The sequence below is a fragment of the Lissotriton helveticus genome, chromosome 2_1, assembly GCF_964261635.1.
Source record: "Lissotriton helveticus chromosome 2_1, aLisHel1.1, whole genome shotgun sequence".
NCBI classification, from domain to species: Eukaryota; Metazoa; Chordata; class Amphibia; order Caudata; family Salamandridae; genus Lissotriton; species Lissotriton helveticus.
The window spans coordinates 75,556,884-75,570,391 of NC_136059.1; the positions used below are offsets into that span (position 1 = coordinate 75,556,884).

The following is a 13,508-nucleotide window of genomic DNA, read 5'->3' on the forward strand; positions in this document are numbered from 1 at the left end:
GGCAGCCGTATCGACTGTTCTCCCTTGGACATCTGAACATACACTTAGTTTTAATGAGTTAAAGAAAGCCTTATGCCAAGCTCCTGTTCTAGCAACACCGAACTACAGTAAGCCTTTTACACTTTTTGTCACAGAACGTGAAGGTACAGCATTATCTGTTCTTACACAAGATCAAGCAGGACAATACAAGCCCTGTGCTTATTTTTCGAGCACATTAGACCCAGTAGCCCAGGCTCTGCCTGCGTGCCTCAAGTCAGTTGCAGCCACAGCACTAGCTATCAGACAAAGTGATTCCATAGTATTAGGACACTCCTTGACAGTACAAGTTCCACACTCCGTGGAAGTTCTTTTAAACCGAACACAGACTCAGCACTTGACAATTGCACGTTTGACAGGTTATGAACTGACACTGTTCCAGCCACACATAGAAATCAGACGCTGCAATGTTCTTAATCCTGCTACACTGTTACCGTCAGTTACTTCAAATCCTGCCACACATGACTGTGTGGAAGTAGTTAACACCATGACAAAGCCAAGACAAGACCTGACAGATATTCCACTACCAGATCCCGACCTGACACTTTATGTGGATGGTTCATGTATGAGAACAAGTACCGGAGAACTAGTAGCCGCGTATGCAGTGACTACTGACACTGAAGTTATAGAGACACACCGTATTGACACCCTGTCCGCTCAAGCAGCAGAGCTAGTCGCTCTGACTCAAGCCTGCATACGTGCCAAGAACCTGAAAGTTAACATTTACACAGATTCACGTTACGCATTCGGAGTTGTACACGACTTCGGAGTGCTCTGGCAAGAGAGAGGTTTCATGACTTCTCATGGAACCAAGATTCAGCATGGTCTCCTTATTCAAGCTCTGTTAGATGCAATACATTTACCGACATCTATCGCTATCATGAAATGCAAAGCACACACGAAAGTTACAGACATTATTTCCCAAGGCAATGATCTAGCAGATCGAACAGCCAAGCTTACAGCACAGACACCAGACATACCAGTTAACAAGACACCGACATCCACTCTAGAACAGACTACTTGTATGACAGTTAAAGACCCTACTCAAGATGTCATAGACATACAGTTACATGCTACTCCTGAAGAAATCAAGAAATGGTCCGAACAAGGAGGGGTCCAGACAGATCAGGGATGGTTGACGAAGGGAAAAGCCACATGGTTTCTCCCCGACTCAATGGTTCAAGTCATTATCAATACCGCACATAGTCCAGCACACTTAGGAGAAAAAGCCATGTTAGACAGTGTCCAGAACCTTTGGTTCAACAAGCATTTACGAGCTGCAGCCAAGCAGAAAGTCCGTACTTGTATGATATGTTGTCAGTTCAATCCAGGTAAAAGTGTCCCGGTGGAACAAGGTGGATTCCAGCCCCCTGACCACCCTTTTGAAGTCCTCCAGATGGATTATATTCAGATGGAGCGATGTCGAGGTTTCAAGTATGTCCTTGTAGTTGTATGCGCTTTGTCCAGGTGGACAGAAGCATATCCAGTCCCAGATTATACAGCCGCGACCACTGCTAAGCAGTTGGTTCGTGAATTCTTCCCCCGTTATGGACTCCCTAGGGTCGTGTATTCTGACAACGGCCAGCCATTCTCATCTGAACTCATGAAGCACGTTTCCCTTTTGTTAGGGTACCAGTGGAAGTTCCATTGTGTACGCCATCCAGAAGCAGCCGGTCTCGTAGAGAGACATAATCAAACCTTGAAAACCCGTATTGCCAAGATCTGTCAAGAAAAAGGTGTAGACTGGCTAGTAGCTCTGCCAGTCGCCCTATTCTATATGCGCATGGTCGCACATTCCAGATCAGGTCTGTCTCCTTATGAGGTCGTATTCGGCCGCCCCCCGAACATGTGGGGTACACCTAGACCCCGAAGTATTACCGATGTTTCCAGTAATATGCTGACAGATTACCTAGCTTCCTTGATGTCTGCCCTACACTCTTGTCGTTCACAGGTTGCCGCTGCATTTCCAGACAATACCGAGGTGAAACCGCATGAAATCGTTCCAGGGAGTCTAGTGCTGGTCCGGAATTTTGATCGTTCAAGTCCGCTGGAACCTCGCTGGAAGGAGCCGAAGCTAGTCCTTCTGACCACCCGCACGGCCGTGAAGTTGGAAGGCAGAAAAGGCTGGGTGCACCTGTCTCACGTCAAGAAATTTCATGGACTAAGAACTAAAACGTTCAATGATACTTCTACGGACACTTCCGAGTCTAAAAACTGCCCTATTCTCAAGGACTGTCCCGCTATTGACTTTGACTCAAAGCCCTCCCTGTTAGAGAAAACTCCGCAGCAGGAGTATAAACAGAAACTCCGGTCTAGTAAAATAAGTCAGCCAGTTTAATTGTCTAAGTCCCCCTCGGGTGAAGCGGTTAGACAGGTATCTGACATGTATGAGATAGACCCCCATAGTGAGAGAGTTAGTCAAAACTCAATCAGATGTATCGTTATTTTATGTTTTCTTCTATTTTTGAGTTTGATGGTTACCTGCACAAGTTATGCATTGCATTTATGTTTTCCAATTTCTCATGTAAATAAGTTTTCTAATGCTACAGTAGAGCACACGTTTAGTGATCTGCCTCCTCACGAACTATCTTATAGTCTTGCTATGAGAAATAATACATTTATCTGTATGTTGCACTATTCTCACCAGACCAGCAATGCCACCAATTGTTGGGTGTGTGGTCGACTCCCCCCTTTCCAGACACCGAAGGGAGTTCTGCCACTGTTTCCTTATCCGTTTTCACATAATGGTTCGTGTGGAGCATGGTCCATGTTAACGTCATCTTCAAATGATATGTCCCTTCTGAACAGTACATGTTTCCCAGACAAGCAAGGTCTTCCCCACAGAACAGGGTTAGATCTAGAGAATGAAGTTTATAATTTAGGTAATTATTCTTCGAATTTTATGGTCTTGAATGTTCAGTCTGATCCTACTCCAGACTTACCTGCTATTTCAGTACTACCAGTCAAAGGCGAATTATGTGTCAGAAATAATGGTTCCGTACATGTAGGACATAGTGATTGTACTACTATTGTCAAGTATAGTGACAGTGGGAAATCTATTTTCAAAGCTTCACGTCATTCTTATTTTGTTTGTGGTCAGACCGCATATGTTCGTCTGCCCCTCGATTGGGATGGAACATGTTACATTGCCTTCCTACTGCCACCAGTTTTCCTAGCCCCATCCGATTATCACAGAAACACACATCTAGTACACATTAGACATAGAAGGGAGATCGAGTCCCCAATTGTCGATCAAACTGAAACTGCTCTAGAACAATATACAGATTTCAATAAAGGATTCTTCTTCTTTATAGGCCCTATCCAGAATAGTAAGCTAATACGTAGATTAACCAGAACCCTTGAAGCAGTAGTGAATGAGACTGCCTCCGCTCTAGGTAACTTAACCGAAGAGCAATCTGCTATGAGATTTGTCGTGCTCCAAAATCGTCTCGTTCTTGACGTCATACTGGCCGATAGAGGAGGAGCATGTAGAGTCATCGGATCTAGTTGCTGCATTTTCATTCCTAATAACGCGCCGTCTGTTTATTCAGCTATAACCAGACTTCATAAAATTGCCCATCAGTTACACCAAAATCCAGGCACCTGGACATGGTCCGGTTGGTTCTGGAGTATTATATCTGCCTGGGGATGGAAAGTATTGTCATTTCTAGGTATTGCAGTAGCGATCATATTCAGTTGCTGCCTCTGTTTACAATGTGGCCCTGCGATTTGCGGCATTTGTGCTACATCCTGTATTCCAAGTCCTAGTCCTAAATCCCGTTCCAAGACAATTCGAGATGAGCAAATGATACTGTATGAAATGATAGATGGTATCATGAATATTGATGTTTCCTGATGGAAACGTAGTGACAAGGAGGGAATGTGGAAAAGTAAATTTTGCCATGTTCTGTGTCCCTACGTGTTCCCCATCTTATGTTATGTGTGCATGATTAATATGCATATGTATTCCCTTATGATCGATCAAAGACGCAATTACAGTTGTGTCCAACTCTAGTATGCCAGTTTCAAGTTCTCGTGAATACAACGAATATCAGGCCTATGTAAAGTTACGTTGCCACGTTTCGCAGTGTGCACGTTAATTCATTGAAAGTCCCCGTTTCTAGGCCTCAAAAGGGCCCGGACTCAGATTCAGCTCCTGTCTCATGAACCCTCGCTGAGGAGCGATACAGGCGATACAGCCCCCACCTGTATCCCTGACCCTTCACTTACTTCCTGCCTCACAGTGCCCGGCTCGGCCTGGCTCTGCCTTCCAGTCTGCCAAGAGTATGTTATGATTCTAGTTATCAGTCCAGCTCTCCTTCTCTGTATTCCTAAGCTACTGAATCACATCAATAGTTTCCGTCATGGTCTAGCCTTTACGTCTCCATGTAAGAGAAATACTGTATTAATGGTCATTTAATATTCCTCAACACGCACTACATGTAGAATAATGCATGCACCAGTCTTAGAGTCTGTTAGCCTTTACCCTGATAACTTTTGGATTCCATCAACATGTTCTCTAAACATCAGATACTAGATAGTGTTTAGGTACATGTCGCTCTGACTCTCCAGACTGTAGTCTCCCCTTCTAGCACAGAAGTCATAGCCCCCAGTTCCTCCTAGTGACACGTCATTGTCAGTTTGCGCGCACCACTAGGTTAGAGGTCCCGGCTCCTTAGGTAGCCCCCTCCATGTTTCCGCCCCATTTATGACATATTCTGTTACGTTTGCATCACATGTCTATGTATACGCCCTGTTCACGCCTCTTGTTACACCTACTTTCTGCCTTATCTTTCGCGACTGCTAAAAACCCCGCCCACTGCTACGCCTACTGTATGAATTCTAATGCAATTGTTTAACTATAAATATTGTGCACTGTTATTAAAGGTTAGCGCTAGCCATCCCAGATCTTCCCCGTGCAGGTTGTCCTGTTCCTGTCCTTTATGCTGTATTAAAACCTGCAAACTCCAGCTACCTCGAATCTTGACTCTTATTTATTGAGCTATCTGTTATTATAGTATCCTGAAAAATAGTACCGGTATTTAATTATTTATTTACCACAGGCGGCCATCTTAGAAAGGATTTTTTTCCATAACGCCTAAACATTCCAAGATGGCATAGAAATCATAATCATATTTACACGTAGCCCATGCAGTCCAAATACAGGCATGGATACTTCCACTAGTTCCGAAAAGCCACAACTATTTCTTGGAAAACTCAGCTTCAGCAGTTAGGGACTTCCCCTTGCTTGAATATTGATTTGTTCAAGAACTCATGGAGTTTTCAAAGAACTGAGACTCTTTGATGACGTTATTATGTCCAACCTTACGTCAAACTCTGCACCTTCAAGGTATAAATGTGCCCACACTTGCCCTAGCAAACACACAGTGGTTTGGAGCAGTTCGACTATCTACTTGCCCGACGCAGCTCGCTACAGCAAGTGCCGAAGGAAGCCGACCCTCCAGCTGACGCACTGAGGGAGACGCTGTCTTTTCTCTTGCCGAGAAATCCAGCTCCATTGTTTCCAAGCTCCCGTTGCGGGATGCTGGGAAATCGAGTCCTGAGACAGAGAGATACCAGACCTCCTTCATTCTAAACCAAGGTACGGAGCTGTTTAGACCCTAAGAGAAATCTTGGATAGATTCTTGGCAAAAAATACTAAACCTATGCTACACCATACTTACTTCTTCCCTCGTACTAGACTTAGGTTAGGTACATTGGGGTAGGTGTATTTTAGAAGCACCAGTTGTGTACTTTTAGTCTTTATTTATGTATGTATTTTATGGCTTAGAAACCATACCATGCTTTTACAGTATAATTTTATAATACTCTTCTTGCTGTACGCATTATACTTTACAGCCAGTATTACGATTGTAGCAGTTCATTTCTTCTGCATGAGAAAGAAGACTGTTCAATAAATACTTTTTTATTGAAAACGCCCGTCTCTCTATTTCTCTGCACCTCTGGTGAAACGAAGCATGCACGATTGACTAAGTAAAATATCTATCTATTGTTTGCACGACTCTGAAGATACGTTTTATCTTGGGGAAACAAAGTTGTCATGTTTATGCGGTTGTCAGAAACTAATCCCTTCTTGTTTATTCGAGAACGTTTCTAGTGACCTCTGAGCTAGCTGGCACTCACAATTAAGTTTAATATATTCGATAGAGACCTAGTTGACCTAAGTCCTACGTCAATTCTATAGGATATATTATTCCAATGCTCAGAGCCTATTGGGAATATAGGAACTACACTACAGCGCGGCTTATCATGTGATCTAGTCTTCATCTACGAGACATTACCAAAAGTCTGTCATTTCAACACACAGAGCACAGCGCATCATGTGATCTAGTCATTTCATGTTAGAAGTTGCCAAAAGTCTCTAATTTCAACACACAGAGCACAGTACATCATGTGATCTAGTCATTTCTAGTTAGAAGGTGCCAAAAATCTCTAATTTCAACACACAGAGCACAGTACATCATGTGATCTAGTCTTTTCATCTGCAAGACATTACTAAATGTCTGTCATGTCAACACATAGAGCACTGTCCATCATGTGACTAGTCTTTTCATCTGCAAGACATTACTAAATGTCTGTCATGTCAACACACAGAGCGCGGCTTATCATGTGATCTAGTCTTCATCTACGAGACATTACCAAAAGTCTAATTTCAACTCACAGAGCACGGCCCATCATGTGATCTAGTCTTCATCTACGAGACATTACCAAAAGTCTAATTTCAACACACAGAGCACAGCCCATCATGTGATCTAGTCTTCATCTACGAGACATTACCAAAAGTCTAATTTCAACTCACAGAGCACGGCCCATCATGTGATCTAGTCTTCATCTATGAGACATTACCAAAAGTCTGTCATTTCACCACAAAGAGCACAGCGCATCATATGATCTAGTCATTTCATGTTAGAAGTTGCCAAAAGTCTAATTTCAACACACAGAGCACGGTGCATCATGTGATCTAGTCTTTTCATCTGCAAGACATTACTAAATGTCTGTCATGTATACACATAGAGCACTGTCCATCATATGACTAGTTTTTTCATCTGCAAGACATTACTAAATGTCTGTCATGTCAACACACAGAGCGCGGCTTATCATGTGATCTAGTCTTTTCATCTGCAAGACATTACTAAATGTCTGTCATGTCAACACATAGAGCACTGTCCATCATGTGACTAGTCTTTTCATCTGCAAGACATTACTAAATGTCTGTCATGTCAACACACAAAGCGCGGCTTATCATGTGATCTAGTCTTCATCTACGAGACATTACCAAAAGTCTAATTTCAACACACAGAGCATGGCCCATCATGTGATCTAGTCTTCTTCTATGAGACACTACCAAAAGTCTAATTTCAACACACAGAGCACGGCCCATCATGTGATCTAGTCTTCTTCTATGAGACATTACCAAAAGTCTAATTTCAACACACAGAGCACGGCCCATCATGTGATCTAGTCTTCTTCTATGAGACATTACCAAAAGTCTAATTTCAACACACAGAGCACGGCCCATCATGTGATCTAGTCTTCTTCTATGAGACATTACCAAAAGTCTAATTTCAACTCACAGAGCACGGCCCATCATGTGATCTAGTCTTCATCTACGAGACATTAGCAGATCCAGCTAGCAGATCAGGTCTCTGATGTGGGTACCTTAGCTTGTGGAGTCCCGCAGGGTTCTGCGCTTTCTCCACTCTTATTTAATATTTACCTACAGCCATTGATAGAGTCCCTGGCAAACATGAACTGTAAAGTTTTTAACTACGCCGATGATACTCAGCTGCTGCTGAGTATCGACAACACACTATCGGCTCAGTCCAAGGCCCAAGACATATTACGTTTTACAGTAAATTGGATGTCGTCCAACCTATTGAAAATCAATCCAGACAAAACGGAGGTTCTAGTAGTTTCAACCTCCGCCTCCCCCTGGAATGATTTGTTTTGGCCACAAGAACTTGGACCTACTCCAAAACCGTGCCCTAGTGTCAAGAGCCTCGGTATGAAAATCGATCAGGAACTCTCGATGACTAACCAAGTGTCCGCTGTAGTTGGCTCTTGTACCAATTTGATCAGGCAACTGCGTAAGCTCGTCCCCCTACTCTCAAGGAACATGCTTAGAACCATTGTCTCAGCCACAATAGTGTCAAGAATTGACTACGGCAATGCGTTATACCTTGGCCTCCCAAAAAACTCCATCAACCGTCTTCAGGTTATTCTGAATGACGCAGCGCGTTTGATATTAGGAGTGCCGAGGCGGACTCATGCCTCCCCTTTGCTTTATAGGCTACATTGGCTGCCTATAGTACAAAGAGTCGCATTCAAGAGTATGTGCATCTGCCACAAAGCAATCCACGGACAGGCGCCAGCCTATATAAAAGACAGGCTTGAAATATACAAACCTAAGCGCGCCCTGCGATCGTCCGGTTCTTTTTTGCTATCTTGCCCACGCTTTAAGCTGGCAACAAAAGGAGGCAGATCCTTTTCAGTTCAGGCTCCGATCATCTGGAACAAGCTACCTGAGGCGCTTCGTAGAGAACCCAACCTCCTCCACTTTAGGAAGTCCCTGAAGACCCTACTCTTCAAAGACGCATTTACACCTCAGTAGTCGGCTACTAGCTTTAGACACTCTTATACTTTCATCTTGTTTCTTGTTGCTGTACTTGGTCAGAAGCGCTTTGAGACCTGTCGGTGAGCTGGCGCGATACAAAACCCAGTTACAAATTACAAATTACATTACCAAAAGTCTAATTTCAACACACAGAGCACGGCCCATCATGTGATCTAGTCTTCTTCTATGAGACATTACCAAAAGTCTAATTTCAACTCACAGAGCACGGCCCATCATGTGATCCAGTCTTCATCTACGAGACATTACCAAAAGTCTAATTTCAACACACAGAGCACGGCCCATCATGTGATCTAGTCTTCATCTACGAGACATTACCAAAAGTCTAATTTCAACACACAGAGCACGGCCCATCATGTGATCCAGTCTTCATCTACGAGACATTACCAAAAGTCTAATTTCAACACACAGAGCACGGCCCATCATGTGATCTACTCTTCATCTACGAGACATTACCAAAAGTCTAATTTCAACACACAGAGCACGGCCCATCATGTGATCTAGTCTTCTTCTATGAGACATTACCAAAAGTCTGTCATTTCACCACAAAGAGCACGGCCCATCATGTGATCTAGTCGTTTCATCTCCAACACACAAAACAGAACACCTAGTCTGATCTAGTCTTCTTCTACTAGACATTACCAAAAGTCTGTCATGTCAACACAGAGCACGGCACATCCTGTGATCCTGTCCTTTCATTTGCAAGACATTACTAAAAGTCTCATTTCAACACACAGAGCACGCTGCATCATGTGATCTAGCCTTTTCATCTTGTAGAAACATTACTAAAAGTCTGTCATTTCACCGCACAGAGCACTGTGCATTATCTGACTTAGTTGTTTCAACTGCTAGAGACATCACCAGAAGGCGGCCTGTGCTCCTATGGTCCACGCTTTGATGGCGGTGTCCCAGTTGCTGATATCACCCCAGACTAAAGGACTTATACCTGACACTCCCTAACCTGCCCCAGGCGACCACCACATACTGCAGTCATTTCTACCCACCTACAAATTAACTGATCACTTTGCTTTTACACTCACAGGGCCACACAAGTTTCCTTGCATGTGCCGTAACCATGCTTACCAGGCATGCGTCTGCCACTGTGTGTACAGCATTGTCGGCTCCTCTGGACTGCGCCTCCTTGCCCCTTCGATACGCTCTAGGAAATTAAATCCACCTGAGCTGGTTCCCAACAAATCCCCACATGCGTCCACCCTAAGCACCTTTACCCCCACCGGGTCTTCCACGCTCTCACCAGAGGTACAGTCGTAAACAGACTTCAACCCTCTGGTTATTACTGATGAGCCCCATCATTAGGTCTCGCCTGTCGATGCGCATGCGCATCGAGCTTGCGAGCCTATTGCGGCTTAAACAAGCTTTAACTAAGAAGCAAGGAATCGTGGCGATTCCTTGCAGTGCCCGTGACTTTTAAGCTCAATGCGCATGTGCATTGAGCTAAAAAGCGCGTGCACATGCCCCCAGCCGCCTGGATGTCTTTTCCCTCAGCCGCACTCCTCCCACACCCCCGCTCCGCCCCCTCCCCTGTCTGCCGTGTCGCATTTCTTCAGGGCACTTTCTCCACGGCCGCCAGGCCACATCAAAGGCTTCCCCAGCACTGCCCCACCCATCAATCACCATCCCACTGCCACCCCCCTCCCTCTCCATATGGTGCGCTCTGCCTCAGGCCTCTCTAACTCGGCCCCCTCCTCTGCCCGTCGTGTCGCATTTCTCCTCCCCCCTCCCCTTCTCTTCCTTACCTCCGTCTTGTTTATTTTAAACATTTGCACGACTTCAGTGTTTGCCTTCCTCTCTTCTTGCTGCCCCCTCCCCACTCTCTCTCCCAGCACACCCCCCCCTCAAGCCCCCTCCCCTGCCCGCCGTGTCGCATTTCTTTTCTCCTCTTTGCCGCTCTCCCTGCTCCGCCCCCTGTACCCGCCCCCTCCCCACTCTCTCTCCCAGCACACCTCCCCCTCCAGCCCCCTCCCCTGCCCGCCGTGTCGCATTTCTTTTCTCCTCTCCTCATGTTAGACCATCTGCTGACCAGTATGAACAAAAGCAGCCTTGGAAAGATGGCAATACCCACTGGACAGAACATCTCACCCACACCAATACGGCACAGACGTGCCACGCATTCAAGAGATCCATCGATATCAACAGAACTAATACAGCCATGCTACGAACAAATTGGACATTTCCAGTACCGATCGGACATGCCACACTCCAAGCAAGGGCTAACCGCTGGGAAACTGGCCTTTGTCGACCTAAGACATATAGGTCAGCACTCTGCCTACACCACTCCCAAGCTACAACCCAAAACCCACGACTCCATCATTAAGGTTCTACCACCCTGCTTCAACCTGTACACCAGACACTGGACATAGCCGTCTTAGGGATGACTCACAATACAGTGCCGGAAACGACTCATATTGAAAGAGCCACGCAAGAGCACACATCCCCAATAGCCCACACAGTACTCCAGGCCACCCAGCAGGAGGCCATACTGCACTCTACCAATGTTGATAAAATTACTCTAAAATAAGCAAATGTCAGTGACCAAGAGTTAATGTAACAAACTTTGAGGCCGATGTACGTATTGTCTCAAAATTAAATTCTGTTTTAAGCAAATACAATCTGCAGCCTGAATATTTTACAAAAATATCCCTGTGGTCGACTTTACTATTGGACGTAGAAGGGTAGTACTCTCCATATGGTGCGCTCTGCCTCAGGCCTCTCTAACTCGGCCCCCTCCTCTGCCCGTCGTGTCGCATTTCTCCTCCCCCCTCCCCTTCTCTTCCTTACCTCCGTCTTGTTTATTTTAAACATTTGCACGACTTCAGTGTTTGCCTTCCTCTCTTCTTGCTGCCCCCTCCCCACTCTCTCTCCCAGCACACCCCCCCTCAAGCCCCCTCCCCTGCCCGCCGTGTCGCATTTCTTTTCTCCTCTTTGCCGCTCCCCCTGTACCCGCCCCCTCCCCACTCTCTCTCCCAGCACACCTCCCCCTCCAGCCCCCTCCCCTGCCCGCCGTGTCGCATTTCTTTTCTCCTCTCCTCATGTTTACAACATGGTATCTTTCCCCTATCAGTGCTGGGGGGGCTAGGGTGGCACCCCTGTGTCCCAAGTGTTCTCTGTCGGGAGCCTGCATGTTTCTCCCCACTCGGTGGCATGCACGGACTGCACGGATGCACCCAGCTCGCCTGCCTGCAGTGTGAGTGGAGGCCATTAATAATCCCGGGGCGTGCACCCATTGCACTCAGCGATGACTTCATTCCCAGGGCTACCCGGTCGATGGCAGATGCACGCACTGCATTTCAATGCGCACCACTGGAAGGCAGCCCTCGAGCATGAGCACACCCCGACCTGACCGCATGCAGACGCCAAACCCAACTACCCCCAAAGCAGAGAATGCACTCCCAATATCCACCGGCCACTTTTCCTTCTTACGTTATTATGCATACAACGGCGCATGTTCTGAATGTAGGTTTGCAGGATTGTTTCTGAGGCATGGTTAGCAGTGCATTATTTGTTGGAAATGTTGTGGCGGTTTCTGTCTGGTAACTTTGCATCCAACAACTTACTAATGCAATAGGTCTTGCATTTGCGAGAGTTAAACCTATTGGTATTGTAATTGACAATGCCTTTTATTTACGTTTTAAAAACCAACACAAATAAAAGGCAGTGCCATTTACAATGCCAATGGCTCAAACTCTAACAACTGCGAGACCTATTGGCTATGCCAATGCTTGTTTTATGTATTGCTAGGTGTTCTTTGTGGGAACTGTAAAGGACCCCTCTTTCATTTAAAAATTTTCAAAAATTAAAATCATTGTTAAAACCCTATGCTTCCTCCAGTATAATGGGCAATCTATGTTTTAGGTCTGACCAGCTTTCTCTTTACCTACTGGTACTAATTCATTAAACTACTGACATAGTTTGATTTGGCTCCACCCATAGGAGTACAAAGCTCTTTCACCAGATGCAGGTGGCTGTTTGGTGTATCATTCCGCCCTCTAGCATGTGCCAAGCTAGGAATGCCTGTGGTACTATTTTATTTCTGAAAAGTACACTCAATCATCACACTGTTTATCACATTCAGTTCCCCGTCTCCTATATACCTGTTGTACAAAAAGCAATGCTTTTCTGCTACATTTTTGTTAGCTTTGGTGAGGCCAGAAGGGCAGACTTTAATGAGATAAACAGCCTTATGCAGCAATCACATTTAAACCGCATTTGTGTATGTCTTTGCATGGTACCCCGCTAAAGCCAGAAGTATTGACTTTGTCAATGCTTGTTCTTTTTGCTATATTTTCTCTTAGCCTTGAAGAAGCAAAAATGTAGGTGCAAAACTCTTGTAGACTAAGAGCCTGATTACGAGTTTTGCGGTCCTTGCGCGGGCTGCCACGCCAGCGCCCCGCTACAGGACCATCAAATTCGACCGCCGGCTGCCCGCAAGATTATGAGTAATCTCGGGGTCAGGCGGGTGGTCCTTTAGCGTCCCCACAGCAGTGCCTATTAAAAAGGCACCGCAATGGGAACGCCAAATGGACTGTAAAGTCCATGCCGTGCAGGAACTGGGTGCATGCACACAGGGTGGCACTTCTTCTTTGCCACAGTTTTCATGGCGGGCTCACCCTATGAGAACCATGGTGGAGAGGAAACTCGTAATATGCTTAGCGGTGCTGCCCGTCCAACTTGTAACTGTGCAGTCGGATCGCTGGTCTTGTGGTGCCTACACCGCCACCGTGACTACGCCGGTCCATCAGAACGCCGGAGTCATAATTAGGCCCAAAGCCATAACTAAACGACTACAGAAAACTCATTA

The 13,508-nt window shown here is 45.6% G+C and overlaps 1 protein-coding gene across 2 annotated transcripts in view; it reads left to right on the forward strand.

The window, feature by feature from the left end:
* Window positions 1-13,508, forward strand: part of SFXN5 (sideroflexin 5) — a 1,158,373-nt gene that overhangs the window by 941,432 nt on the left and 203,433 nt on the right. The window lies entirely within an intron of this gene.